General features: G+C 36.5%; 3 long non-coding RNA genes across 3 annotated transcripts; all 3 read right to left on the bottom strand.

Moving 5' to 3' along the window:
• Window positions 1–1291: 1291 nt before the first annotated feature.
• Window positions 1292–9035, bottom strand: LOC133528738 (uncharacterized). Its single transcript, XR_009801046.1, has 2 exons — window positions 8120–9035; window positions 1292–1558 (listed from the first exon to the last, which is right to left on the bottom strand). It is a non-coding gene; the product is annotated as an uncharacterized LOC133528738 (long non-coding RNA).
• A 2455-nt stretch (window positions 9036–11490) lies between these two features.
• LOC133528737 (uncharacterized) lies at window positions 11491–13482 on the bottom strand. Its single transcript, XR_009801045.1, has 2 exons — window positions 11777–13482; window positions 11491–11727 (listed from the first exon to the last, which is right to left on the bottom strand). It is a non-coding gene; the product is annotated as an uncharacterized LOC133528737 (long non-coding RNA).
• Window positions 13483–15559: 2077 nt separating this feature from the next.
• On the bottom strand, window positions 15560–16774 carry LOC133528739 (uncharacterized). The gene is made up of 2 exons (XR_009801047.1): window positions 16463–16774; window positions 15560–15833 (listed from the first exon to the last, which is right to left on the bottom strand). It is a non-coding gene; the product is annotated as an uncharacterized LOC133528739 (long non-coding RNA).
• Window positions 16775–27452: the final 10678 nt, after the last annotated feature.

Here is a 27452-nt window from a genome sequence, read left to right as displayed (position 1 = left end):
CACTTTGCATGCCTGAAATATAATGAAAAAGTAATTTATATATTTTTTTAAATTATTACTGCTCAATAAATGGCACTAAACTACTTAATTATGATTTTTCAAATCCTCTCTAGTACTGACATCTTGCGTGCAATAGGAGAACCGAATGAGCGGCAAATGCTGGATCCGTATAGTCGCTTATAAACGCTAAAAATGTCACCGAAGAATAAGTTTGTTTAATTCGGAACTTTGACAATAAAACGAGTGGTTACCTTGAACTAGTAAGTTTCGTCTATTTATCTCTCTTGCTCTTACATATTCGAGTGATAAAGGTAGAAAAAGCATTACATTTTTTAAAGTTCGCGTTATGTCCCGCTAGAAACGTTATATAAACTTATTATTAAGGTGGTTCGATTTTCATACAAAAAACAATCGCTATTAATTAATTAATTACACAATATTATTAAATAAATAGTTGCGCATCTATCTACTTTCGAATATTCATTTGCGCTAAATTAATAGAAAAACTTTGTTTCATACAGAAATCATGCAATAATCAACGTTATATTTTTATAAATTTTACTCATGTGTGTGTGACAAATGTCGTGTACAAATACATTGCGGCGTTGCCACTCCATGCATCGGCGCGACGTTGCGATGTTTGACGCGTTTTTAGCTGACTCTGTCGACACTGACACTCAGTGTGACCAGGCGTACGATAATTGTCGCACATAGTACGATAATTTGGGCCCCGGTATGACGTAATGTTCCAAAGAGCATTATCGTACACTAAAGTACTATAATTTCAGCCCTTGGACGATGCCACCTTAAAAGTCTAGTAATTTGAAGCAAAATATGACACTTTCTCTCAGAAATAGGCTAAAATTAGTATCTTTTGGGTGTTCGGCTCCTTGGTGTAAGTTTAAAATTTAAAATGTCACAATTTCCTGTATACCGTTTGAGTCTATCCCAAAAATTCACAAACATAAACAGATTTTTTGCGCAATTTAGACGAAAATTGTCTTTTTTTATTATTAATTGGAAGTTTAAGCTTATTTTGCAAGACATTTTTAGGGGCTGCCTTTTTGATTGGCGTACGATATTTTTTTCAACGGTACAATAATATTGACACTCAAGTACGATAATTCTCTTCCGCTCACCTGGCAACACTGCTGAAACTTGACAGGACCTGGGGGCCTACCGCGAAAACCTAAATTCGCAAATTGTGGGGATCTTTCTCTTTTACTCTCACTAAGACGTAATTAGAGTGACAGAGAAAAATGCCCGAAATTGACGAATTTCGATTTTCCCGGTAGCCGCCCTGGTGCTTGAGGTACTTGATAGAAAACAAAGCTGCCGCATGTTCTGAATTGTGATTTTATGTGTTTTTGGATTGAAAATGATAGCAACGTCTAAATCAAGTTACAAAAATCATCGATATTCTGGTCCGCGAAAAACCAGGAAAAGTGTAACTGTAATTGGAGTCTACAAAAATGACCAATTCATAGAAAATATGACCTAGAAACTAGTTCACTTTTATAAAACTCAATTTTGCCCGAGATTGTACTTAGGCAAATACCTAAGTATAAGGGGTCTAACCATAATATTAAAAGAACGGTAGGTGTGATCAAAATACATTTATTTGGCACAATGAATATAACCTCTTCCAATCTAACTAACCACACGACAGTAGTACGCTTGTCGCTCAGACAAGCAATTATATTGTATCGAGTTCTAACAAAACAAAACGTACTGACCTGCTAATAATACAATCAACGTAACCACTTGTAATTTGCATCGACTGTCATCGTTCGAATGTCATCGTTCGAATGTCACCTCCCGAATGCTCGTTCAATATTTAAGATGGAGGGATCGATCACGTGACTCTTCACGTGATCGATCGTTACAAATACTTTTAATACTATAGTTAGCTTATTTAATCTAGAAAAATGTATTATAATGACAAAATATCTATATAAACTAAACAGTATCCTTACAGCTCGGCCATCCTGCTAGAGCAAGTCCCTTTGCTCACCTACATTTACCATTAGGTTACATTTTAGATTTACTCGTTTCATATCAGTATATTACAAAATAAAGTATTTTAACTAAGCAATACGAATTTCAAAATTCTAAAAGTAAATCTGCAAGTAGACCTCAAGGACTCTTTTACAAGTCAATACAACATTTATAGTAACATCATGTAGTGACATGAAAAAATAAAACAACATTTACAAATACAACGGCCAATACCTAGGTAAACATTACATTATAATTATCTTAAAATAAATAATGACTACAGTAAAACAGAGACATATTGTCTCTATGGTAAATAATACATTAAATCTGGAGATGTAAAAGGTCCCCAATGTCAGAGTACTAATACTAATAAGATTTGGAGATGTACTGTCTCTCCAAGTGTCAACATGAAATCTATACTAAATAAATGAATCACGCCTAGACTGTTAAGCTAGCAGTTTCATAAAGTATACAGCTCACATAACTTAATTTGAATTATAATTTAATTTATTAACGTCTACAAAGCCTAATCGAAAGCATTTATTTTATAACAATAGTGCAATATTCACAAAAAATATCAATTAATCTAAATTACCTATATCCTAGACTATTAGCCATGCTAACTAGCCATGATGATTACTCAGACCCATTCCATTTGGACTTTCAGTGTCGTCGTCCCAATATCATCGTATGTTTTTATTTTTTTTTATTTTACTTTTACTAACTTAACACCCAAGACAAATAAAGATAATAATAAAATAATAATTAATTAAGTTTATCATAGTAATAGTGCTCAAGTGAATCTCCATATCGAGCTTTCTTGGACAGCATAGTTATTAAAACTTCCGTGTAATCATCACGACTTGGAAATAATTCTACAAGCTTCCTTTTCCACTCTGACCACGTGTATAGGTTAGTGCTGAGACCCTGGTACCAACATTTAGCAAGACCTGTAAGTTTCAGAAGCGTGAAATGTATAATCTCTTTCTCTGCCCACCCGTAAGTCTCAGCACACTCCTCTACTTTTGTAAGCCATGTAGGAATGGTTTGATCTTTCGATATTGGATCGAACTCGAGAATCTTCATCTCTTCAACATCTTTACGATGATTAGAAATTTACTTATAGAATTTTCACCAGATTCATTCAGGTAGTCTACTTACTATCTACGACACGATCGACGCATGGAGAGTGAGAGTACAACCTTTTATGTTCAGAGGTTACACGATAGTCGTCATCAGACCTACTACTATAAACATAGTGCCCCTTTCTCTCCATGCGTCCATACCGTATTGGACTTACATGATGTCGCGGATGCTTATAATTATGCTAGTTGTCTTCATAAGAGGAACTCCACTACCATCCGCAATTTCTTGCGCGCCCGTGCGTCTATGGCGACATGCTTCAACTGCACGGAACATGTCTGGACCCAAATTTGGTGTTCGTGAACGTGGCGCTCTCTCACACCGTAACTCGCAATCATACTCTTCATCATACAGCAAGTGTTTGCGGCTTTACCTACCTTTCAGGCTCCCTTCCGCTCCCTCACTTGGCATGGTAGATGATTTAGGCGTTGGACGTTCCCGAATCTCACATTCGTTAACGTCCACTTCCGCGACATTATGATCGGAGCTGCGCTTCTCTCTGCGCCCATTATTGCTGACCTTATCGTCATTTGCGTCCATCACTGAAACTTAGATTTGTTCGGATAATATCATTGTTCATTCAAATTTTTAATCGTCCTTACAAAAACATTACGATGCGGCATTTTGCAACATATGCTTAAAATATGATTAGGTAGAAAACACGTTGTTCTTTTAAAAGAGCTCTATCAGCCGACAGGATACCTTGATTTCAGTTAAGTTTTATTATTAATTTCTAATACCATTAAAACTATAATATTAGCATTTCCAACAAGCTGTAACAGCCCGAAATATCACCCCTGCCAATTTATTAAATTTCATCAAGTCCTGAGAGTTTTCAGAAAGCGACATGTCAGGTCCTTTCTGATAAAACTACACTATATAAAAATATATTAATTTTAAATCAAGTTTTAGTCGTTTTCAGTAGCCTGAAATATCGTTTCAAGCCATTTCTAATGATACCTTACGCAATGTCAAAACATTGGAATTTATCACGAGTTTCAGTCGCTATCAGCAGCCTTAAATATCGTTTCAGGCCGTTATGAATGAATCTCTACACAATATATGAGATTTGAAATTTTAACAAGTTTCAGTTATTTTCAAAACTCTAAATTTGCATCAATTATAAGTGTTTTTCGCAGCCTGAAATAACGTCTCAGGCCGCGTCAAAACGGTTTCATTATTTTCCTTATAAAAATCATCTTAATTCCCCTCGTCATGTTACATTAAAATTATCCTAACATCACAAGGTATTTATGTATATGAATCTATTATATAGATTTATTATTGATTTATTTATCATATCGTTTATTTTCTTTATACCAATAATTTGATCACTATTTGAATAAACAACTATTCAATTTGTTCATATAAATGTAAGACGAGCAAACTCAAGCTCACCTAGGGAATTCGAACAATAAAAAAAACTAATAAAAAGAATAGGCAAGTTTGCATCATTGCCACACCATCATGCATCTAACTTTAAGCATAATGTAAAAATATATATTTTCAATAAAAGTACAATAAAAAAACCATTTTATTGCGAACATCGAACTAGAATAACTATAAAAGACTGACTTGGGCTCAAAAATGACCCCTCGGCTACTGTGCCGAAAACGAATCGACTGTGCGGGTAGTTCGAAAAACTCGCGCGATTTTCTAATGTAAATGTTGATGTCAACTTTAGCCAGTCTTCTCCGACAACACCGTCCTTGAAACGTCGGAGGTAAATTTAAAACTTAAGCGATTAAGTCCCATTTGTATAAGTTAAAGATGTGTAAAAATCGTGAAGGTTTAAATCAGTGAATTGACTGTACTAGGCGGAATTAGACAGCTTTAGTACGACAGCAGCCTTCTGTGGCATAACATGTCAGCCCATACAAAATTATTAATTCAGAAACCTATATCAAATGCCTTATTGTGCGTTTATTGGTACCAAAAATTCAATACAACACAAGAAGAAGAATGGGATTAATTGGTTTGTGTAAGTTTAATTCCTAAACATGATAAATAATTATTTAAATTAACAGACTGTTGTAGACTAATACGCTAAACCAAATGTCGTAACTATATGTATTAGTTTCATAATAACTCATGCCCTTTTGGGCATACTTTGATACGGGGTGACAGAATGAGATGGCGTTATGCAACATTTTACTTTAAAGGAACTCCAATTACTTGTTCTTATGTAAAATATCAAGTACGGTGCAAATTTCTTGCCGATAAACTTCCTGTTTTATTTATTCAAGTTTCACAAAGGACCGGAACCAAGGATCGTTACCGGTATTCTGACTACCGGTTTTAAATTAGGTATATCCGGTTATAGTTGTATTTTGCAATTTTTATCACTAAAGCTTTGATTACAGGTATAATCAATAACGGTACTCATGTCTATTAGTGATTTTGCCATTAGACAACAATATCTGTATTTGACATTTTACCCTTAAAAACCATTACCGGTTATACATGTCAATGTCAATACACTCCTTTATTTGTGACTTCGAAGATGTTGCGCTTTGCGTATTGCTAAATTGTCAGAATATTTCAGACTTAGTACTTTGGCAAGGCTTTTCCTTTGCGAATAAAAATGAAGGACATCGTTACTTAAATAATTTACTTTCAGAAGCAAATAATATTAATCTAGGTACTACTACTACACTTCAGCCAGCTATGCAAAATATTATCACGTGACGTTACAGTATTAGATCTATTTGTTGTGATTTAGTAGTAGTGTCTGATTGACATCTTACCTTTCAAGTACAATGAATGGCGGTATTGAATAAAGGTATTTAATATTGTAAATAGTCTATATATAACGGTAAAAACAAAAGCAAAATCAAAACAATACCTCTAATAGGAATATAGCTATTCTTTTTATAGCGGTATTAGTTTGAGAATTTATTTACAGGTATTAAATAAAACCGGTTGCACAATCCCTGACCGGAACAAAAAATTCTTTGGACAAAAATGCTGTTACTTTAAACAGGCAGGCACCAGGTTGATTCACTTGGTTCCCTAGCCAAACACGCGAATTTGTAGCGCACATTTCAAAGAAATTTATTACTATCAGACAGAAAATGGATAAGTGGGACTTGAAGATAAGGTTGTTCTTACGCTTACTTATATTTTTGGTTATTTCATATGTATTATATTTAAAACAAAACAATATATTCAGTTAAGAATAATATTTCAGATGGCACGTACTGAAAATATCTCGGAGAGTTCAATTGAATCTAGTAACATCCCAACAAAAGGTCGTATGATAAATAGTTAAATACTTTATTAAATTTCAAAATATTAAAATAAAACGTCGTCTCACTTATAATATTTTAACTTCAGGTTTCTTTCCATATTGCGTTGTTGTTTTGTATTATTTACATTTTATTGATACATAACTAAAAACGTATATTAAACTTGGGAAACATTCAACACTGGCATTTTATAAAATTTTGTATGTACTTTCATTGTTCCAAAATACATAATACATATTAACATTACGTTTCAAATTTTGTATGTACCGACATACACTTATAAAGTATAAACATGCCTAATCTTGACAATAAATACGCGTCAAACAATAATTTATATGAATTGGTTCCATCTTAGTATAATTATTGTAAGATTTGACAACGCCAAAATATTGTAACGCAACAACGGTTTGACGCATAGAATTTTATTATAGGCAATCAAAACTTTTATTGATCAATCACAACTTTTTGTTTAATAGCAGGAATTAGTTTATTGAATATAATTCGAAGCTGCAAGGATATATTCACGGTGAAGGGGTAGCTGTCAGTGTCAGTATGGCTGGTATTCTCTATGGAGAGCGTTGTCTATATATATATATATATTCCGTCGCTGATTGCGAACCAATCAAAACATTATTAAATCAGACCGTTGTAATTGAAATTAATTGTATAATGAAGTAAAAATGAAACTATTCTAATTAAAATGCAACAATCAACCTTAGGTTTTATATTTTACTTATTGGATTTATTGGAAATTAATCCACGCTCCACGCCACCAATCCGGGCTCCACGGTGCCCTACATTTGGCGACAGATGGAGGTGGCGGTAAATTGTCAAAGAGAAACTGTTCCCTCGAAGTGGCAACTACGTTCAGTGATGAGGAAACCGATGCAAGTAGGAGGAGGAAATTATAATTATCTAGTGTAAAATAAGTAACTGTTATTTTTGTCCTAACAACTCAGATCCTGTCCTGACCTTGTCCTGACAAGCATACGTTTTAATTTTAACGTATGCACTCGTTTAATATTTCTCACGTAAGCTAATTCAGTTTTATGATGTTATTACATTACAATATTTTATTATTTCGTTTACTATTTTTATTTATTTAGTTGTCTTATAAGCTAACATTATTTAAGTGTGAGCACTAACCTCACATAAAAAAATTATTAGTCAAAATAAGTGGTCAAACATAGACAAACAATATCATCAGTCGTTATGCGTCAGTAATTGTATTCATTGTGCCAGGGCCGATTAATTAACTTTTGCAGGCGGGATAAACGAGTGATTTGTTAAAATACTCGCCTATCCTCACTTCTGAGATATAAGGGGTCTAACCATAATATTAAAAGAACGGTAGGTGTGATCAAAATACATTTATTTGGCACAATGAATATAACCTCTTCCAATCTAACTAACCACACGACAGTAGTACGCTTGTCGCTCAGACAAGCAATTATATTGTATCGAGTTCTAACAAAACAAAACGTACTGACCTGCTAATAATACAATCAACGTAACCACTTGTAATTTGCATCGACTGTCATCGTTCGAATGTCATCGTTCGAATGTCACCTCCCGAATGCTCGTTCAATATTTAAGATGGAGGGATCGATCACGTGACTCTTCACGTGATCGATCGTTACAAATACTTTTAATACTATAGTTAGCTTATTTAATCTAGAAAAATGTATTATAATGACAAAATATCTATATAAACTAAACAGTATCCTTACATAAGGGAGCTAAGTGTATTGATCTTGAATAATTAGTTGGCTAATACATATATGACTCCAACATGATATGGACATTTACATCATAACTATTATACCTAGTTGGTTACTAAGTTCTGTTACTCGATTTCTTTCTTTCTTCCTAGCGTTGTCCCAGCATATTGCCACGGCTCAATGGAGCTTGGGGTCCGCTTTGACAACTAATCCCAAGATTTGGCGTAGGCACTAGTTTTTACGAAAGCCACTGCCATCTGACCTTCCAACCCAGAGGGTAAAACTAAGCCTTGTTGGGATTTGTCCAGTTTCCTCACGATGTTTTCCTTCACCGAAAAGCGACTGGTAAATATCAAATGATATCTGTTCTGAAGTTCTGTTACTCGATTTGCAACCTCTTTATTTCCGTTAAAACAAATGCTACCGAAAAAATAAAAAATGACATAATGTGGTGGATTTGTGAGCTATAATTATATACCACACATAACGCTTATCTCGTCGTATCTATAATGAATTGGGGCCTAAAAGAGAATCGTATTCCAATTTTTTGAAACGCTTGTATTACTTTCTATATTAACTAAAAGTTGCCTTAAAATTCAGCTTTTATACAAAAAACGGCTTTAAATATGTTAAATTAACAAAATATATTTTGAAAGATGCTTTCGCGCCCAAAACGCTCTTTGAAAATTGTGTGACGTCACAGTTTATGGTTTGACACATAACTACATACACACGTAGAAGATACGAACTGTCAACTGATATTTGTCATTTGTTGTTAATCGCCTAACTGTCAACAGTGTCAATCCGAGAGTTGTGGCGTCATCAGAATCTTCAATGACGTTTCGAGTTTGGTCACGTGACGTGTGCCAAAAGATATTTTAAATTCAATATTTACAAAAATATGGTCATTACAGGTCCCCTAAAAGTAGTTTAACATGTTCTTATAATCCAAAAAATTTTTTGGGATACAATTATGCCCTAAGATTTGTAGATGGAAACAACCCTATTGCGTTGCACAAATGTGGGTACCCGCCAAACATGATTTTGGGTGTGTCATACTCAGGGCTAACACAGATTCATTTCTGTGAAAAAGGTGTGAAAACCGGAAACTGGAAACCGTTCTCGAACCAATAGTGAAGCCCTTAAGCCACACCCTATTTCAAAACCAGCCATGGATCTTTGAACAGGACTCAGCTCCTGCACATAAGGCAAAAACAACTCAAGCCTGGTTTCGAAGGAACAAAATTGACTTTATTGCCCACGAAGACTGGCCGTCCTCCAGCCCGGACCTTAACCCCCTGGATTATGCCATATAGCAGGTTATTGAGGAGAAAGCCTGTGCTAAACCCCACACAAATCTTAACTCCCTCAAGCGGGCCATAGTTAAGACAGTGACGGAATTAGACATGACAATCGTGCGTGCCGCTATTGATGACTGGCCTCGTCGTTTGAGGGCCTGTGTCAAAGCCAGAGGAGGCGATTTTGAATGATATTGTCATATGTAATTCCTGATTTTGTGTACTTCATTTTAATATATACTTTATTAAACTTCCGTTGGTTTATTTTATGTAGATAAAGATTATTGAAGTAACAGAATTTAATAACCAACTAGGTAGAAAACAATGCAATACATATACACATAAATTGGATATGATGTGATCCGTTGAATGAAATTGACAATTAATAAAATAAATAAATAATTTTCTATCTCTAGGCATTGTGTGAAACTTCTAGTTGTGTCAAAATATCGGCAAATCAATAATATAAACAAACATGGTAAATATCTCATTTCTTTTTATAATGGTTATAAATAGAAGGCCATGCAATTTTGTAACTCACTGTAATTTAATTAAATGTATCGTAAAAAAAATGTTTTAATTCTACTGTAAAATAGTACCTACTTTTTAAAGGCTGGGCAGTAAGGGATTGCTTTAATTTTGGAACAAAACAGCGTTTTTTTTTGAAAAAAATACCGGAAAATCTGACTTACAAATTTGGACTTTCTTAGGTTCATTCTACTTAGACTCTTCTCCACCCTAGTATTAAAAAAAGATATCCTAAAATATCCATACCATTACGTCACATTTTAGTGTGAAAGAAATTTCAATGTAAAACTAAAATTTCAATACAAATTTTCGGGTTTTTTTAACACGAGGATTGATTATGCTAGTGATTCTGAGTTGGAAGAACCCAAAAATATCATGATGTGTGAGAATCAGATTTTTAATATTTTTATGGAAAACGCTCATATTTCTCATAAAATAATTTATTAATAATAGGTACCTACTTGATAATACTGATAACAAAAAAAAATTAATGAGTCTCGAACCCACATCCTCTTGCATGTATTTCCACGTACATACCGCAACGCTATTGAAGCCTACTCACGCTGTGCCAAATTGTCTACTACAAGGATCCCAGTAAGACTGTTTGAATGTGTGAGAGATACTTAGAAATAGAGTCAAGAAACATTCTGTCGACATTAAGGGGTAGTTTTTGTACAATGAAGTGTTCAATGTTTGTTGTAATAGTTCAATATTTATTTAATGAGTGCGCTAAATATAATTTACAGTATAGAAATACCAAGACTACTCCACAAAAAAATTAAAACTCAAAATTTGCAATTGTGGCGCTATCTAGTGAGGTTTAAGCTTTGGGTAACCTAATCGAACCACCTTAAACATGAAATAAGATTCCTAAGCAATAAGTAGGTAAGTAAATGTATTTATGGAGTAGTTGGAGTACCATAATTAGCAGCAAGAAAATAAATCTAAGTTTATATGTTACGATAAAATAAATCGTAAAAAGGTACTATGTACATACTTGTTTTGTCTCTCTGCAGGAAAATTGTGTAAAAGTGAAACATTTGAGATTGCGTCGCGGTTCAAAGCAACGTTTCCTTCGTTTGCCATATGAAGCAGGATTAAATTGTGTAGTTTTAAGTTCTCATGTAAGTGAATTGTTAAATTCTTAGTGAGAATAAAGAATCTTAAACCTAAAATTAACGCAGTGAATACAATAAAAGCATCAGCGACTCTTAACTGCTTGCCAAGCTAAGATAGTAGCTGTATTTCGTTCCATTATATATACCTACATATGAAATAAAAACTTTTGAATACATTTAACACCTTTATTTCATATAAATTGAAAAATAACTGACGGCATACATTTTCTTCACGGTCGCACAAATATTAGCAGGATGAGTCGACAAGTTAATTTAAAGCAAGCATTGGTGAATAGGTGCATCCAGATCCAGATAAGAGAATGCATGGTTATTGCGCCAATCTCGGACCATTTGCGATTGGTTTGCTAAGGGCACCGCTAGCTGGTGCGGATGCACAGAGCACTTATACATACTTTATTAAATAAAAACTTTTGAATACATTTAACATCTTTATTTCATATACATTGAAAAATAAGTGACGGCATAGATTTTCTTCACGGTCGCACAAATATTATCAGGACGAGTCGACAAGTTACTTTAAAGCAAGCGTTGGTGAATAGGTGCATCCAGATCCAGATAAGGGAATGCATGGTTATTGCGCCAATCTCGGACCATTTGCGATTAGTTTGCTAGCTGAAGCGGGTTAACGAAAAACAGTAACTGGCGACGCTAGCTGGCGCGGACGCGTGCGACGAATTTTACCTACAAAGGCACCCGCGCACGTGCACCCGCTCCGTGCACTCGCGCCAGCTAGCAAACGCCCTTAACCTTTTGAACGCCAAGAATACCTTAAGGCGTCGTAACTAGCTATGCTCAAAGCGTCATAAATACATTATAGCTGATATAGCCGCTGTCAGAGTAACCTTCACACTTTCAAGTAAGGTTTAGGGCATAGGGCGTCCGCAACGTCGCGCGTGTGCATGGAGCGGGCGTGCGGCTTAGAGCTCGTTCCCACTATGTCGGATGTCGTGGCGATTTTTAATCGTGTGTCGTTGCCGCTGTTCTCACTATGTCGGATGTCGGATCCGGATTTCAATCGGGTGTCGGCGGTACTGTTCCCACTAGTCGTCTGTCGTGCACGATCGCAGCTGGCGTGTATTTTTCGAGTGGGTAGCGAGGCTTAGTACAAGATGAACGTCGACGAAATGTTTGTGGTTTTGTATTATTTGCGAAAGAAACGATTAGAGGCAGTAAAAAAAAAGGAGATATTGGGTACACCCAATTCTCAGGGAAAGATTTACCTTATGAATATTTCAGAATTTGATAGCTGAATTAAGAAGCGATCGCAACGACGCGGCAGCGACGCGAGGGTGTGTGAGGGGGTGCCGCGCGGGCGAAATCGTTCCGACATCCGACAAAATGTGAACAGCGCTATATTCACTCGTACGCGAGCGAGACACGACACGTTTTTTTTCCGGGCTGGGAGGGCTGGCAAAACGCACGACATTTTATGTCGTATCCGACACAAAATCGTTGTCGGACGAGTGTGAACAGCTTCATATAAAATGTTCTGCCAGTGGAACGTACGATTAAAAATCGCCACGACATCCGACATAGTGGGAACGAGCTCTTACAGTATGAGCAACGCTAACTGGCGCGGACGCGTGCGACTGATTTTACTTACAAAGGCACCTGCGCGTGTTTGCCCGCTCCGTGCACTAGCGCCAGCTAGCAAACGCCCTTAACCTTTTGAACGTCAAGAACACCTAAAGGCGCCGTCACTAGACATGATTTAAGGGCCATGAACACATTAATGATTATAGTTGTTATAATCGCTGTCAAAGTCCCTAATGTAATACTCATGCACTTTCAAGCTCACTTGCGCCCGTGACCTTGGCATGTGAGTAACGTTTTTGTTATGGCGTTCAAAGGGTAAAATATCAATGTCGTAATGCGTCGCTAGCGCGTTATTTTCGAATCGCACCCGTGCTCCCGTGTTGGACTGCACACGCGGTGTACACTTCTTGTTATTGTAACCGTTTGTGCGCCTAGATAACACAAGTACACATACACAACTCGCAAAATGCTCGCGTGCTCTTGTTTATATGTAAAGTACGTCTTCTAGGGCCGTGGATTGGACCCACGCGACCGGCGGGGCGGTGAGCGGCATACATTGGTCGCAATGCAAGCTGTAAAGCTAGTGCAGTGCATGAGGGACGCGCGGCTTTCTCTCACCACATCTTTAGGTGTTCTTGCCGTTCAAAAGGCTAAAAGCACCTAATGAGGTGGCTTTACATTAGCTAGATGCCGGCCCACACGCCGATCCGGTGTGCAGGCTAAGGAAATTGCTATGTAGGCCAATTCGAAAGTGCAACTGACATTAAACCAATTTTAGAATAATATTGGAATGATACCAGTTAGCTGTCATTCGTGTGTTCATTTCGCACTTATACGCATGTATTTGTGCGAGCGAGACGCCCGCAACTAACTGATATAATTCCAATATTACTCTAATATCGGTGTGCACGCCCCTTTTTATTCATAAGCAAGGTAAGATTGAACCACTATAGAAGGCAGCGAAGAGGCCGGCAATGGAACTGGTAGCGTTTGATGGAGTCAGTTTTCTGTCAAATGCAAGTTCAAATTGGCCTGACTGTCTCACTCGCACACCGGAGTAGCGTTTCATATAAGCGTACTTTGTTATATCCAATCGACCCGCTCTATTCAGTAGGTTTCATCCATCCATCGTTCGATCCATCAGTTAAGTAACAATCTCTTCAATCTGGTGGATCGAGATGGTGGATCCTACTGGACAGATGGAACCTATGGATAGGAAAACGTTATGCTCAACAATTTGGTAGCAGAAGCGATGTGATTTTTTAAAATCGCGACTGTGTCGTTGACATAATATATCTGAGGACGGGCCTTACGGGCAATAAGAATGGGGCCAGTACAGCGGTGTTACGCACACGAGTTTGAGCCAATCGTGCAGTCTAACGCCACAAGTACCACAACGTGATTGGTTGATGAGTTCGCATTATGCACGCGATTGATCGCATCTAGTTGCGTTAGACAGCACGATTGGCTCGAATTTGTGAATGACACAACTGAACTAGCACTATCGTTATTGCCCCTAAGGTCGGTCCTTAGATATATGGTAAGCGTCAGGATGGCGGTGGACCTCAGCGAATTTCAAAGAAATATTTATAAACATATTGTACCTTGTGTGTACCTCAGTGTACCTTTAATATAAACCAGTGTACCTTTCCCCAAAACGAGATATTTTACAAAACGGTCCACCCGCCAACCTGACGTCAGGATGGCGGGTGGACCTATGAAATCTTGCATTATACCGCACTAAAAGTATGCAGTTATATTGTGCATGAGCTTAGCCTAGCTTGTTTTGGGGAGAGGTACACCGGTTTCTATTTCTATTTACAGAGGTACACTGAAGGTACAGTCACCATCATATATATCGGAGCGGCCAAGGTACCCACGAATATCTGAACATGCCTCTACTGTCAAGAGGTTAGAGTGCGTGTTTAGAGATCTTTGAGCACCTCGGCCACTCCGATATATCTGATGGCGACTGTACCATATAACTGCATACTTTTAGTGCGGTATAATGCAAGATTTCATAGGTCCAACCGCAATCCTGACGTCAGAATGGCGGGTGGACTTTTTCTTAAATATCTCGTTTTGGGTTAGGTACACAGAAGGTACAGTATGTTTATAAATACTTACTTACTGCTATGGCGCAGCGACCCGAAATGGATCTTGGCCTCCGACACCAAAGACCGCCATGCTTCTCTGTCCAAAACCGTTTCCATCTAGTCGACGGCGCCGAGTTCGCTAAGGTCTTTTTGCATTTCATCTCTCCAGCGGGACCTACCTAGGATGTCTAGACGGTCTTCGGCCATTTGGAACTTCAGAGTACGCCCTCCAGGCTGCACGATCCTCACCCATCTGGACTACGTGCCTGAGTCATCGGAGTCTGGCAGCGCGAAAAATCCTAGGACACACGTGGAGAGGATGGAACCTGGAGACTCCACAGGAATCAGGAGATTGAAGATCTGGTGTCCGAGCCGGACGTCATTGGATGTTTATAAATATTTCTTTGAAATTCGCTGAGGTCCACCCGCCATCTAGACGACAGATGTCAATGCCGAGTGCGACCGCCCTTAAAGCGGTGTATTATCTCTAGTCTCTCCAATATGTTCTCCTGGTGGGTCCACGGGGTTTATTTAGCGGGTCTACGTGTACCTAATTATTTTTACCATGGGCCGACCATGAACACGATTATATTTTGAAAACGTTGCCCGCGTAGCTACTTCAGTCTTAGGCGGTATATACTCTACACCACGTTCACAAAAGATTGATATTTTAGGTAAAAACTCACATTTCGCTATATTTGTCCATAGTAAATACTAATTCAAAAACTACTGTAGGGCCTAAAATCTTCTGTGATAGTAATGTAGAAATAAATACTGTTGACAGGCGGTCAACGGTATTTAGTACAATAATTACACTGAAACAATTCGTATAGAATACAGAACCTATGAATAATATATATCTAGAGAATCTAACTTTAATGCAATAATATAATTGAACAAAAGAAATACATTAGTACGAGTAGTACGATCAACCTATATGTCTATTTTTAATAGTCTTAATGTTCGTGTATCGGTTCTGTATTCTATGGCCATTAATTATGCTTTATTTTTCAACTTTCTTTGACTACACACAAGTACACATTATATTTGCTTTTTTCTTGAACTTTATCTTGCCCATGTTCGATTCTTCTTATGTCGATGCATCCTCATTATTTCCGTATGGTTTCTGAAAATACAATAACAGTTTTTGTATTGTTTTCTAATACCTATGTTTGAAGTCGGTTTTCTATTTCTAAGAGAAGTTTTTTTTTCATGTAAGTACCGTCAAGTGGGGTAAATTAGAGCAGATGGGATACCTATCGACAATTATGTCAATAAACAGTTTTACGTTCCATCAAGAATTGAGAGGTTGCCTCAATTCCTCATGGAACCCATGATGTAAGCTAGACCTTTACACAAATATTCCTTAAACCTCGTTAAGCAAGTAGCTTCTTTACAAACATAACAAAGAAGACAAATCGTCTCGCGTGAAATACGCATCGTTAAAGAGTTATTTTCTGGTCCTGATCAGAAGTTCCACTTCTTCAAATAGCACTTTTTTGAATGGCAATGCCTGGTCTATTGATGAAACTAAAAAACGCCTATAAGATTTGGGGAGTTCCCTTAATTCCTCGTGGTTTTGTCAAAAATAGGACCATCTTGGAACTATATACCCACTTTCAAACGATAACTAATTTTCAACATTGGTTCAGAAAGTTTTTGAAGTCGGTTAAAAAATAGTATCTTTACAATACTTTCCTTTTACTAAGAAGGGATGACTACTACAATTTGCTTACTAAGTAAGTACTTACTTACTATTAGTATCAGATTGGAGTCGACTCGAGAGTCGATAAAATGGGCGTCGCTACCCTTTCCGGGTGGGGGGATTTCACCGCATGAAAAAGAGACACATATAGTGAGTTCTTACTGTTCTACCAAACTACATATATAAAGTAGTCGTACTTTTTGAGTCAAATTAGTTTAATTCTAAAGGTGCGACGTAATGGCCTGAAGCCCGCTCTTAGCATACCTAGTTATACTATTTGATGGATATTGGTGTCAATTTATAATACGTTTAATTATTCATTGTCTTTACCTAATTATCTTTACCTTTACCCTGCCTATGAAGTATGAAGCCGATGGTCCCGAGTTTGAATCACGTAAGGGCATTTCTTTGTGTGATGAATACAGATATTTGTTCCTAAGGCATGCGTGTTTTCTATGTATATACGTAAATATATATTTATCTAAATAAGTATGTTTAACGTCGCCTAGTACCCATAGTATAAGCTTTGATTAGCTTGGGGCCAATCTGTGTAAGATTGTCCCTACCTATTTATTTATTTATTACGTAACGTAACCTACATTAGGTAATGAAAGCATTTTATTTTTGTAAGGGTAACAGTTTTGTTGGGATATAAAATGGTTAATGATAAAAACTAATACAATTACCAGCATTTTAACTTTATATTCATGTATTCGAAACCTATACATTTATGACAATAACTTTTGCAAGACGATAAGATTTTTTATTCACAATAACTTGTCCGTATTCGAACTGTCTGGCTACCCGGCTGGCCGTGGCTGTGTACCCGGATTTTATACTCTGAAACTGGAACTAGTGACAGATAAGAGTCGATTGATGTTTTTTTTAAAGACACTTATACTTAAATAGAATTACTTACCTATGTTTAATTAAAAGAAAGACTACTTATACATAATAATCCTTACAGTTTTAACCTATTTAACCTACCTACCTACTTTTAATAGTAGCAGTTCGGTTCACTTAGTAGAAATACCTGTTCTAAGAATAATGAAAAAGAAAGAAGAGTAATAAAAATAAAGAATCTGGAAGTCGTTGAGGTGTTCCGTTCTTCATCAGCAATTCTACTTCAACAAATGTCACTTTATTGAGTAAAAATGCTTGTAATATTGATGAAAATCCTAAAATGACTATATGTATGCCTATCCTATACAATATGAGAAGCTCCTTCGGTTTCTCGTAGAACCTATCATCAGAACTGGACCTTGACACAAATGTTCCTTAAAAGCCTTACATGCTATAAACGAAATAAAATAAAAAACACGCCTAAGGTAAAATACTTGTCGTTGAAGAGTTCCATTTTGCTCAATATCAGCAGTTTCACTTCATCAAATGTCACTTGTTCAAATAAAAAAAACTTGATATGTTGACGAAAATTACTAAAACACTCAATTCCTCCCAATTGTGAATTCAAATCGATTTAAAATCCTCAATTCCTCATTGAATCCATCATCATAACTGGACCTTGACACAAATGTTTCCTAAGAACCTAGCTTGCTACAAACTTAACAAAGAATAAGAATCGCGCGCGTTGAAGAGTTCCGTTCTGGTCAATATCACTAACTTGTTTAAATAAAAATCCAAACATTACTGTATGTATTGTATGCCTATAAGATTTGAGGAATTTCTTCGATTTCTCATGGAACCCATCCTCATAACTAGACCTTATGACACAAATGTCTTCAAGAACTTTACTTGCTACAAAATAAACAAATAAAACATATCGCACGCGAATTGGCGAGTTCCATTTTGGCCAGCATCAGCTGTTGCATTTCGTCAAATGTCACTTTTTAATAAAAATGCTTGATATGTAAATAAAAATCCAGAAATTATAAGATGTCAGGAATTCCCTCGATTATTTATGAAACCCATCATCAGAACTGAACATTGATATAAATACACCTTAAGAACGTTACTCGCTACAAGCTTAATAAAGAATACAAAACGCGTGCGTTAAAAAGTTCCGTTCTGGACAACATCAGCAGTTCCACTTGATCAAATATAACTTTTTTTAAATAAAACACCTAGAGATATTGATGAAAAAAAAAACTATATGTATTTCTATAAGGTTTGAGGTGTTCATCATCAGACCTAGACACTAGACACTGGTGTCTAGCACAGATATTTCTTAAGAACCTTACTTTCTACAAACTTAAAAGTTCCGAGGAATTGTTCGGATTAAACTCTGCCGCCTCTTTCCGTCACCGCTTTACGCTACATCATTTATATCTTCACCACTTAGATGGTTGGCAATCCTCAACTGTGCATTTCTCTAGAAACTTCCTGCCTCATACAGCTAAACTATGAATTGATCTGTCGCATGCGGTATTTCCGGCCCAATACGATCTTTCAAACTTTAAGGAAAGAGCGTGTTCCTATCTTAAATGCCGGCACCGCACTTACAATCCCTATGGTGTAACAGATGTCCATGGCCAGCGGTAATTGCTTACCATCAGTTGATTCGTCTGCTAGTTTGCTTCTTATATCACAACAAACAAAAAAAGAAAAAATCTCACGCGTTGAAGAGTTCCGTTTTAGTCAACATCACTAGTTCCACTTCATCAAATGCCACTAATGTGAATAAAAAAAGCTAAAGATATTGATGAAAATCCAAAATGACTATATGCCTATAAGAATTGAGGAGAATGAGGAGTTCCCTCGCTTTCTCATGAAACACATCATCAGAACTGTACTTCGACAAAATTTTTTCTTGAGAACCTTACTGATTACTCGCTACAAACTTAACAACGAAGAAAAATTGCGCGCGTTGGAGTTCCGTTTTGGTCAACATCAGTAGTTCCACATCATCAAATGTCACTTTTGTGAATAAGACTTGATAATATGTTGATGAAAATCCAATAAGTACTATATATATACCTATAACATTTAAGAAATTCCCTCGATTCTTCATGAGACCCATCATCAGACCTTTACCTTGACACGAATGTTCCTAAAAACCTTAGTACTTAAAACTTACTTGCTACAAACTTAACTAATAAAACAAATCGCGCGCGAGTTGGCGAGTTCCATTCTGGTCAACATCAGCTGTTACACTTAGTCAAATGACAATTTTTTAATAAAAATGCTTGATATGTAAATAAAATCCCAGAAATTATTACATGTATGCCTATAAGATTTTAGGAATTCCCTCGATTCTTCATGAAACCCATCATCAGAACTGTACTTTGACAAAAATGTTTCTTAAGAACCTTACTTGCTACAAACTTAACGAAGAAAAATTGCACGCGTTGGAGTTCCGTTCTGGTCAACATCAGTAGTTCCACATCATCATATGTCACTTTTGTGAATAAAAGTTGATAATATGTTGATGAAAATCCAATAAGTACTACATATATGCCTATAGCATTTAAGAAATTCCCTCGATTCTTCATGGGACCCATCATCAGACCTTTACCTTGACACAAATGTTCCTAGAAACCTTAATACTTAAAACTTACTTGCTACAAACTTAACTAATAAAACAAATCGCGCGCGAGTTGGTGAGTTCCATTCTGGTCAACATCAGCTGTTACTTTTAGTCAAATGACACTTTTTTAATAATAATGCTTGATATGTAAATAAAATCCCAGAAATTATTACATGTATGCCTAAAAGATTTTAGGAATTCCCTCGATTCTTCATGAAACCCATCATCAGAACTGGACATTGATGTATTAAGTACACCTTAAGAACCTTACTCACTACAAGCTTAATAAAGAATACAAAACGTGTGCGTTGAAAAGTTCCGTTCTGGAACATATCAGCAGTTCCACTTGATTAAATGTAGCTTTTTTTTAATAAAACGCCCAAAGATATTGATGTAAATCCAAAAAAACTATATGTATTTCTATAAGGTTTGAGGTATCTATCAGACCTGGATCTAGACACAGATGTTTCTTAACAACCTTACTTTCTACAAACTTATCAGGACAAATCTATTACGGCGAGTGTTCCATCGAATTGCTCGGATTAATCCTTGCCGCCTCTTTTCGTCATCGCTCTACGCTACAACATTTTTATTTTCACCACTTAGATGGTTGGCAGTCCTCAACTGTGCATTTCTCTAGAAACTTCCTGCCTCATACAGCTAAACTATGAAATGATCTGTTGCCTGCGGTATTTCCGGACCAATACGACATTTAAAACTTTAAGAAAACAGCGTATTCCAATCTTAAAGGCCAGCACCGAACTTACAACCCCTATGGTTTAGCAGGTGTCCATGGGCGGCGGTAATCGTTTACCATCAGGTGTGACGTCTGCTCGTTTGCCTCTTATATCATAAAAAAAAAACAAAGAAGAAAAATCTCGCGCGTTCAAGAGTTCCGTTTTGGTCAACATCAGTAGTTCCACTTCATTAAATGCCACTTGTGGGAATGAAAAAGCTTAAGGTATTGATGAAAATCCAAAATGACTATATGCCTATAAGATTTGAGGTGTTCCCTCGCTTCCTCATGGAACCCATCGTCAGACCTTTACCTTGACACAAAGGTTCCTAAAAACCTTGGTACTTGAAACTTACTCGCTACAAACTTAACAAAGAAGACAAATCACGCGCGTGGAAGAGTTCCGTTTCTGATCAACATCAGCAGTTCCACTTCACCAAATGTACTTACTTACCACCCATTTATTTGAAACAGTACCTAGGTACTCCATTTTGATGCCGCCAGCTTGAAACTTCAATGGCCTCAGTGTCCGATGAACAACTTAAAAATGCTGAAAGTAATAACAATTATAATAAGTTGGGGAGTAGCGACCTTACACACCCGAGTGCTCCTGGGGAGTTCTGTTACCGGACATACAATAATAATAACAATAAATCAATATTATAGGGACATTCTTACACAAATTAACTGAGTCCCACGGCAAGCCGAGAAGGCTTGTTTTGTGGGTACTCATACAACGACATAATAATATATAATATAACTAACTAACTGCTTTGGCTCAGCGATCCAAAAAGAATCTTGGCCTCCGAAACGAGAGAACGCCACCTGTCCCGATCCAGCGCGGTTTCCTGCCATGAATTGGCATTCAGCCGACGCAGGTCCGCCTCCACGATATCACACCAGCGGTACCTGGGGCGCCCGATCGGTCGACGGAATATATAATATACAAATACTTAAACACATAGAAAACATCCATGACTCAGGAACAAATATCTGTGCTCATCACACAAATAAATGCCCTTACCGGGATTCAAACCCAGGATCATCGACTTACTAGGCCAAACCGGTCGTGAAAAAAAGAGCAAAAAAAAAGAAAAATATGTCAAAAGAAACGATTTGGAAACGTTATTCGCCACTTAATATATATCTGGTTCACAGCATTTATTTGGTGCTGATATAATGCCTGCAATATTACCTACCCGAGTACATTAAAATATGAATAAATTATCATAATTTCAAAAGATGGTCCCTATAACAGTTCATTTTTACATGGAAAAATGGCTTTCATATAAAATGTTTGTCAGACATATTTTTGGAAGTATAGTACAATCATTAACTTAGAAATATAGGTAACATTTCACGAATAAAAATACGGTAACACATATTTTTAATTATTTTTTTAACTTATCCTACGCAAAATAGAATTGGAGAAACTGACATAGGGACTATCATTCGACACGACACGTATAGTAAAGTATGAATCCGCTCTAAGTCCCCTTACATAGACAGTGGGAAGTAAAATAATTCTTGTTCTGAAAACAATAAAATGTAAAATGATTAGGTAGGACAATCCAAACTTCTAAGGTCGCGTAGATCAGAAGTAGATATGAATTTGTTCGACAATACGATAGGAAACTTTTCAGCATTTACATTGGCGCATTTTTTTCTGGAATACTATCTAAATTGCACTTGGTATATATGCTACATTTTTTATATAATTTGGAGCCTTTATTTTCCATGGAGTCGAACGCTATATAGCAGCTATACGAGAAAAAATAATACTTTGATCTTACCTACCCCATGAATAGTGAAGATCATCAAGGAGCATACTCTCTGAGATCAATGGAATGGAGTGCCTTTCGATTGGAGAAAATTATAGCGTATTAGAAATATACTATTTCGTAATTACAATGTTGAATATTTTAAATTGCGTGTTTTGACAATTATTGTTGACAATATTACATTCAGAGTCATCTTGACATAACTTTAGAAATCCATAAACTAGTCTATACTTTTTAAAATGATGGAGTAAGACTGACGAGATTACCGCGATGTATAAATGTTTTACGTCAAGTAGAATTTTGCTTTAGAGCGACATCTGGCGTTGAGTAGAAAAGTTAAGGCGTAATTAACTACAATTAATTAACTCATTAAATGGTTTTATTTTGGTCCCTGCAACGATTTGACCCCAGTTATATTATACGAAAAATAGCTTATAAAAATACTTTTCACATGATATGCATGGCATTTGTATACACTCTTATTTCGCTGTGTATCAAGTAATTTTTAGAATGACGATTTTTTAAAACTGTTCATTGTGTCCCTTTAAATACTTTATCATTGGTGTTGATACAAAAAACATAAAGCATTTTTTATATTCTTTCGAATAAAATACGCTAAAACTTTTTATATCCCGCGTATAAGGAAATATAACTGCTTATATGCGCAACTTCTTTTTTTATATAGCTCGGTCCCTGCAAGTGGTCTAAGGTTGGTGCCATACAATAAAATAATACTACGATTAAGAGCTTTAAAACGACATATGTCTCAACAGTATACATCCATGGGACACTCCCCATACAAAAGTGCCCATTGTCCTTTAACCCTATTTAATTTGACCCCCGCTCTGGGGTTTTCCTGATGCTATGCCTGGGCTATCCATCGCAATCCAACGCGGCAATGCAGCGAGCGTGATGGACACCTTTGCATCGGGGGCGGCCCGGTAGCCAATAGGTAGGTAGTTATTTTATACATATTTAGTTTATATTTATATTTAAGTTTTTTATTTTTTTTTATTTTCACAAATCGTATGGTACCTTTTAGTTTTTAATTAGTTTTATGTTTAGATATATTTTGGTATGTATTTTCATGTTTAAGTAAATGGTTTTATTCATTTTAAAATAATAAATCTGCAAGCAGTCGTTAAAAAAAAACCCTTTACAGGAAAGGTTTAAATAACATAAACCAATATTTATATAGTACTTAATATATCACGTTTATTTTGCCTGGTCGAGCGTCCGGCTTCTACGCCGACAAAGTTTCTTCGCAAAGTTGTTTCATATCGAACTCGATGGGAACATTGGGAATATTCCTGTTATAAAGGGCAAGCCTTGGAACTTTGAAATGTGCGTTCTGTAAGTTCCAATAGCTAATTAATTTGGAAATATCGACATATTTACATAATGGCGATAACATGGCTGCGTTGCCAACATGCCAATCGTTTACGCTCCGTAGTGAACAAAACGCAACTGTCACTGTCGCACTAATATGGAAGAGAGAGACAGAGAGCGTTTCGTTGTCGTAACGCAAGTGATTGTCACCTTGGATAGGCACCCAGGGCCTTTAAAAAGATTTGTCAGCTACATAGAATAGAATCTATTTTTTTATTCGTTAACACCTCAAACAGTCAATAGACATGCATAAAAGAGAACATCTTCTTCCTCGCGTTGTCCCGGCATTTAGTCACGGCTTATGGGAGAGCCTGGGGTCCGTTTGACAACTAATCCCAAGATTTGGCGTAAGCACTAGTTTTTCCGAAAGCGACTGCCATGCTGCGAGGGTAAACTAGGTCTTGTTGGGATTAATCCGGTTTCGTCACGATTTTTTTCTTCACCGAAAAGCGACTGGTAAATATCAAATCTCAATGGTACGAGTCGGGGTTTGAACCCGTGACCTCCGGATTGCAAGTCGCATGCTCTTACCGCTGGGCCACCAGCGCCATTAACGAGAATATAGTGAAAATAAAGTATCACCTATGTAACATTCCAAGTTTATGCAAATTGGCATGTTATTTTCTATCTAATTCTATATTATCCTTAGTTAAGTGAATTATATATATAAATGACAATGTATGATTATTACTGAATAAATTATATGATATGATATGATGTCCCGAGTTTGCATTATTATTTGGCTTTGTCACATGCGCCCCTCCCCCCAATTTATGTGTGAAACACACCTAAATCCGAGCGTGCAAAAACACCTTTATATTATAATCGCCTCCTGCGTGTGGCAACACCGTTTAACTCTCTCTCTCTTCCCATCTGCTCTCGCAGCGTTCATAACTACCAAAATGTGATAGTTTAAGTTTTTCTTCTAATAAACGTGATAATGTGCAGTGTACCATTTAGCCTCTACAACCTTCATTCTTTACACTCATCTCAGCATGTTGCTGGTGACTTCCAGCGCTTGTCTTCCGATGAGACCATCAAATGAGAAATAATCACGGAAGGAGACAGATAAAAGGAATGAAACATAAAAAATAAACGTAAATAAATTAATAAACACAGTAAACAAACTTATACAAAAAACAGATATAACATGACGACATACATAACAATAAGTTAAAATAAAATTGCACGGACGAAACGAACGTACAGTCGCTATCAGATATATCGGAGCGGTAAAGGTGCTCACAAATATCTGAACACGCCTCTATTTTCAAGACGCTACAGTGCATGCCCAGATATTTTTGAGCACCTCGGCCGCTCCTATATATCTGATGGCGACTGTACCTAGATGTAACGTCATATAAGGGGCCCATTTCTTGAACGGTATTAGACTAATATTAATAATGTGTTGCCATGGTAACCCATACGTTTTGAGAGTTTGTGGACTAATAATGTTAGTCTGATAATCTGATACCGTTCGAGAAATGGGTCCGTGGTTGTACTATGTATTAAAGATGCGTGGTATAAAATTCGAAATCCTCACTTTATATAACAGGTTTTTTTTTCTAGATATCCCGTGTTTAATAAATAACGCATTAATCTTTTTTATAAATTGAATCCATTCTGTAAATGATGTTCTATAAGGTATAGTAAATCGTAGATAAGTTGCACATGTGATGCAGCAGTAAAATTCGATGTTTTTAGGATTTTAATTATAAAATCAGTAACATTAATATCTAATTTTTTTTTTACAAGTCTTAAACAAAAACAATAATTTATATGTAAGAAATCCGCAACGCAGGCTAACACCAATGATAATATCCGCATCAGGTTTCGTCATTTTTTTTTTTAATTTGGATTCGATCTAATCACAACCAATAAATACGTACGAGCTGAAGGCCAGACCACCTGCGGGCATACTTTACAATTATGTCGGAGGGGTGCTGACTTGCAACGAAAACGGCTAGGAGATGATGATGATGATGATGACAGTAGTATATTATTCTTTTCGTTTATACAAATATACACATAACAATACTGTTTTTTTTATTGTAAATGTCAATTTAAATCTTGGGACATCGAAAAATTTCTATTTGAAAATTGATTCCGTTAACAAATTATGTTGAATTCGGACTCGCGCCTTGAAGGAGCCGTATTATATTTTAAATTACCTATTGTTTTTCCTTAAGTCCAACTTAAGCTTGCCTGGCCTTCCTTAAAAATACGGGGACAACTACCGTTTGACTGTCAAATAACATTTTTTTTTTATGGAAAAGGGCTTGTACACAAATCACTCGAGGTTCGACGTTGAAGGATATTAGGAGACCTCACGTGTATTTTTTCATAGTGAACGAAACTAAGAAAAAATATCTACCGCATACTTTTTCTCCGTTTCGTTAAACATAAATCTTCACTAGGTACTTCAAAACAGCCAGTATAAACAAGATTTACTCTATAAAATACTATTTATCTTAAAATTAGGTCGAATGAAAAAATAAAATAAAAATACACGTGAGGTTATGTGGGGGAGGGGGGGTTAGCCAAGAACCTCCCCAAATATCACCAACGGGGAGGGGAGGTCAAAAAAGTAGCCGAAAAAACTTCGCGTGATTTGTGCACAAGCGCAAATATGTGAATTTAATTTCGAATTTTGTTATATTCATATTTCATTTGTAGCGGAAATAAAAATACTCAAGTATACAATCAGGGGCCCATTTCTCGAACGGTATCAGACTAATATTATTAGTCCACAAACTGTCAAATCGTATGGGTTACCATGGTAACACATTAATAATATTAAACTAATACCGTTCGAGAAATGGACCCCTGATGATTTGTCCATGAACGTTTCATAACAAGATAATAAAGTTTGAATCGCCCTTTGGGCTTTTGCTCATCCCTTTGCTCAAGGAACCCTAAATAACGTTACTAAATTTAACTTTAACTCTAGAGCCAAATCACGAGGCTCATTGGCCAAACGGTAGCCATTGATAAAACAGATCACGGATCGTGCGCACGCGCTAAGGCCGCTGCAGGTGACCAAGCTGTAGATAAACGACGGACAGTCTTTTTGAAACGAGTTAAGATAGTAAATAAATACTTATTATGGGAAATTTTAAATATATCTACTTAGCCCCACGGTAAGCTCGGTTGTGTTCGGCTTTTATTGCGGGTGACTGGCATTGAACCAAGGAGAAATTTCAGAAGTTGCCAAATTTTTATGGGACATTACAAATAGATATTTCATTTACCTGTCTAAATAAATAATAAATAAATATTATAGGGACATTCTTACACAAATTGACTAAGTTCCACGGTAAGCTGAAGAAGGCTTGTGTTGTGAATGAATATGTATGTGATATATTATATTAAAACTATTACTTTTTTGAAAAATCTTACAATAATCTTTCTCAGTGGAGACTTGCATTAAAATCTTGTGTAAGTTTCCAAAAACTTACGAGAATGTCCCTGCATTATTTAGAATGTTCTGCATCTACTGCGTCCAAAAGGTAGGTATGGGCACTGTAAATGTCATCCCGCTTGGTGTGGTGGGGCACAGCACAGCGGATGTCATTCCAGTTCTACAGCAGAGCCCAACTGGGGAAGTACCGCCATCTTACAGAAAACCGCAGCCAAATAACACTAGATCC

The sequence above is a fragment of the Cydia pomonella genome, chromosome 20, assembly GCF_033807575.1.
Source record: "Cydia pomonella isolate Wapato2018A chromosome 20, ilCydPomo1, whole genome shotgun sequence".
NCBI classification, from domain to species: domain Eukaryota; kingdom Metazoa; phylum Arthropoda; class Insecta; order Lepidoptera; family Tortricidae; genus Cydia; species Cydia pomonella.
The sequence above is the reverse complement of the archived record's forward strand: the minus strand, read 5'-3'. Positions and strand labels throughout refer to the sequence as shown.